Source organism: Austrofundulus limnaeus, unplaced genomic scaffold, assembly GCF_001266775.1.
Source record: "Austrofundulus limnaeus strain Quisiro unplaced genomic scaffold, Austrofundulus_limnaeus-1.0 Scaffold9, whole genome shotgun sequence".
NCBI lineage: Eukaryota > Metazoa > Chordata > Actinopteri > Cyprinodontiformes > Rivulidae > Austrofundulus > Austrofundulus limnaeus.
This window is the reverse complement of record NW_013952411.1, coordinates 4,981,616-4,985,838: the sequence shown is the minus strand read 5'-3', so window position 1 is coordinate 4,985,838 and position 4,223 is coordinate 4,981,616. Positions and strand designations below refer to the sequence as shown.

The 4,223-nt window shown below is 37.2% G+C and overlaps 1 protein-coding gene and 1 long non-coding RNA gene across 2 annotated transcripts in view; one reads left to right on the top strand and one right to left on the bottom strand.

Moving 5' to 3' along the window:
- The window catches only part of LOC106513003 (uncharacterized), a 3,838-nt gene extending 3,539 nt beyond the window's left edge, over positions 1-299 (bottom strand). Inside the window, exon 1 of the long non-coding RNA XR_001309744.1 lies at positions 130-299. This is a non-coding gene — a long non-coding RNA (uncharacterized LOC106513003). The remainder of the gene's footprint in view (positions 1-129) is intronic.
- LOC106513000 (RNA-binding protein with multiple splicing) overlaps positions 1-4,223 on the top strand; it is a gene marked incomplete in the record, with an annotated part of 23,300 nt that overhangs the window by 3,446 nt on the left and 15,631 nt on the right.

Below are 4,223 nucleotides of genomic sequence, written 5' to 3'. Positions count from 1 at the left end.
CATGTATTAGTATCAGTCCGAGTATCGGTGCATTTTGTACGGGTTTTTGAGTACTTGTAAAAATGCAGGTGCCAGTATCAATATCGTAACACCACTAGTGAAAATAGAATCGAAATAGAATAAAAAAACCTGCTCAACAAGAAGGTCTGATCTGTTTCAGTTCCACAGTAAGTGGGTGTAGGGGAATTCAGGGGGTCTCAGGTGAGTTCTGGGAGAATATCAACATGCTCCCACAAACTGCTCCTACACTGTGGGTTTAAATAAATGGCTTTTATTTTTGTGAATCAGGAACTGAATGCAAAAGTAAAACATCTGATTACTTTTTAAATAATTCTATTGAAGAACCCTTACAAAATACAAGAAAACATTAAAAGGAAGATGTCTTCACCATGTGTGTTATTGTTCTTTAACTGTAAATAAATAAATTCTTACTCTGTGAATTTAGTGATGCAATACAACAAGAGTCAGACAAAGGTGTCTTATTTGTAAAATTCACTCAAGTTTCTGTAGTTTTTGTTATCTTTGCTTTAGTTATGAGCAGGGTAATTTGATTTTTGTGCTTTTCTTGTTTGTCTTTTGCATTTAACATCTTGTGTTTTAGGTCCATTCCACAGAGGCCAAACACAGGAGGGTGTGCCTTAATTACAAAATTGTCACCCATGAGACTATTTATGGTTGCCTTTGGTCCTGAACATGTTGTTGTTTCACTATCTTGTTTCCTTTAAAAAAAAACTTTTACAGTTTCCAGTAAAATCTATCTGAATAAACTGTTATGTTACCCACTCCATGGAAAACTTGGTTTAGCATTTCTTTCAGACAGGTCAAATGTCAGAATGAAAAAAATATACAGACTTCTGCACAGAGTTTTAGTAAATAAAAGAAACAGATGAACTAAAAGAGTCATGACACATTGCACTCAAACAAAAACAGCTCCATAACACCACTCGCACCCGAAAATCCCCAGAGTCAGGACTCATATCGATTTCTTCATCTCACTCGTCAAAAACAAAAAAAAGCAAACATGTTGAACTCTTTCTGTGGGGATTCTGTTATCAGGGAGCAATCTCTTCATTTATCATGTTTTAGTCTCTCTTCTATGCAACAACATGATTACAACATCAAAACATTTGAAGTAAAAGGCCGAGTGAAGGAAAGCACATCGCCCGCCACATTTTGTGCCCAAGTTTTAAACTGAGACCAATTTTAGCTCAATATCTGTTAATTTAATCTAATGTTTCTAATGTTGATTAGCTGCTGTGGCCATCTTAAACTGGGTCAACTCCAAATCATAGTGTGTCCAAATATAGTTTCACTAGAACCTGTCCAGTTGTTCATTAGATATTTTGCAAATAGTATTGACACCAACAGTTAATGTTAAAGTTTTAATTGAAAACACCCCACAATAGTGGGGCACCGATTGCAGTTTTCTGCTCGATCATGATCTTTAAAAAGTCTGACCTGCTGATTCTGATTTTGGTCAATACAAATCTTTGAAATAACTGACAGGTTCAAGTTATAAGGTCACAATAAACTTCAATGTTCTAATCTTATTTTACAGAAAAACACTGAACAATACCTTTGAAACGACACAAACTTGTTTTAACTGGACATTAGTGCTCACAGCAGAGCAAAAGGTGACGGTGGCTGATTTTCAGATCTTTGTGGAGGAAGATGAGAAGCCKATCTTTTCCACCGATATTATCGAAGTATCAGCCGATCGCTGATCTCCCAGAATTAAGGAAATCTGTGCCGATGAATCGACGGGCCGATTTGCCTGCGCACCTCCCACCATGCAATGCATGCTCCACAACCACACCAAATTTCAGCTCAGTGAATATAGAAGTGGCTGAGTTATCGTTATTTCTGTGTTTCCAAAGGTTAGTTGGCTGTCGGCCATCTTGAAATGAGTTAAACCTTAATTAGCTGTAGACGTTCATCCAGTAATGTTTTTAAGAGTTTCACTAAAATCTGTCCAGCTGTTCATGAGATAAATATTGTTTTTCATCAGTGGCTGATTAAAAACAGTGTATTGCACACAATTTTTGTTTTTAAGGAAAATAAAGAAAATTAGAGAGTTGTCGCTAATTCATTTTTATAGGGTAAACAGATTTTTGACAAGAACAAAACTTGGATTAACTCAAGTTTTCTGTCGTGTTCTTTGGATCCGAGTTGTGACAGCCTCATCTCCGGTGTCATTATCTCCCGTTGCATTCCTCCTCAGCATCATTATTTTGGTTTCCTTGTCTTCCTGCCTTCTGCCTTTTCCCACCCACTTCTCGTCCCCCTGAGAAGCTGGCAGATCCCATCAGCTCCTTCCAGCTGGGAATCTGCTGCCCTTTGGTTTAAACAGCATAACCCTCCGTGTCCCATATTCCATGCACAAACAGGAAGCGAAGGCCTCACTTCTGAGGGAGGATGTTATGAAAGTGCTTATTTTCCAACAAGTTCCTGCATTTCGTAAATATACCCCCCTCCCTCTATTACACTGTGTCTAAAGAGTGTTTCTTCAACTCACTCTTGTTCTTTTTATTTGATTTTACAAAGCTCTTTCCGTAGGTATTTGATTCAGGCAAAACTTTTTTTGCACATTCTTCTCGTGTGGTGGAAAATCTCAGTGGACTTGGTTTGACTTCATGAGAAAAGTACAATTTAAACAATCCCTCTGGGTCATTTCTTCAGCATTTCCTCTTGTTAGGAGTGCTCAGATTGGGGCTTTTTCAGTGTCAGAGGAAATACTTCGATATTAAGTCGGTTTCAACACATTATGACATCCAGAGTAAGTTCATCTCTGTCCTGATGCGCCTCCAAGATCGAAAGTAATGTTCATGAGAAGAGACCGACAGGATTTGTTTTGATTTCAGCTCGTAGTGTACAATCTCAGGAGTTGGCAAAACCTTCGGAACATATTTTAGCTCGTAGTTTTGTTTTCTGCTTTGCGTGAAACAACAAACAAATACTGTCCCAGATGGCACCGATTTTGTTGTCATTGTTGAAAACATAAATACTGCGGTCCAACAGGGATCAGGGCCATTGGCGAGGGCTGGTGTGTTTAAAACTGTTTCCCCCCATGACGTCAGGATTAATGCATTTAATAGTTTATATTAAAAGTTCATGAATACAAATGTCTCTGACGAGCCTCTACAGTGGAGTTATGAGCTATTTCTGATTCTCCCCTCTAACAGCTGTGACCACAGAGCTGCACAGCTGGACCAGGAGGTGAAAGAGAAACAAAACCATTTGGAGCAGCTGCTACAGAGGGGGTTACAACTCCAAAATTTCCTTATTAAGGCATTTTCCCCATCAATACTCCCATATTATTTATAATCAAAACCAAAAAAAATGAAGGACACTCAAGACTACAATAAAAGGCTATTTCCCATCACTTGTATTTTATTGTGAAAGGCCTTTTCTAACAACAATTCTCAGCAGGAAAAACACAAATATTATAATAAAACAATTCCGTAAATCTCACCCTTGTCAGTTTTGAAATAAAAATATTAGTTTTAAAACTCAATTTTTTCTGCTTCTAAACTCAGGTAAGACAGAGGTTATGGTTTTTGGACCTGAACATCTTAGAGATCATCTTTGCAGCCTTTCACCTTCTCTGGATGGCATTAATCTGGCCTCCAGTTCTAATGTAAAGAAACTTGGTGTTATTTTTGGTCAGGATATGTCTTTTAACCCCCACATTAAAAATGTTACCAGGACCGCCTTCTTCCACCTGCGCAATATCACTAAAATTAGAAACATCTTGTCCAAAAATGACTGATTCATGCATTTATCACATCTAGGCTGGATTACTGTAATTCTTTATTATCTGGGCATCCAAAAAACTCTTTATGAATTCTTCAGTTAATCCAAAATGCTGCCGCTAGAGTTTTAATGAGAGTTGGAAGAAGAGATCATATTTCTCCAGTTTTATCTTCTTCCCACTGGCTCCCTGTTAAATTTAGAATAGAATTTAAAATATTACTCCTAACATACAAAGCTCTTAACAACCTATCTTTGGGGCCTATCTTTGGAAAAACTTGCTATATTTACAATTATTTAAAATGATGAATTTTGCTGTAAAACAGTAAACATAATAGTTGTGCAATCATAAAGTGGTAAAGCTGAGTGAGTGTGTTGCAGAGCTAATTTTGTTTTCCTAAAATAACTGCAATTTTTTAAATCTGGATTGTATGTTAGTTTTGGTTGACATATATACAGTATACTGTATATAT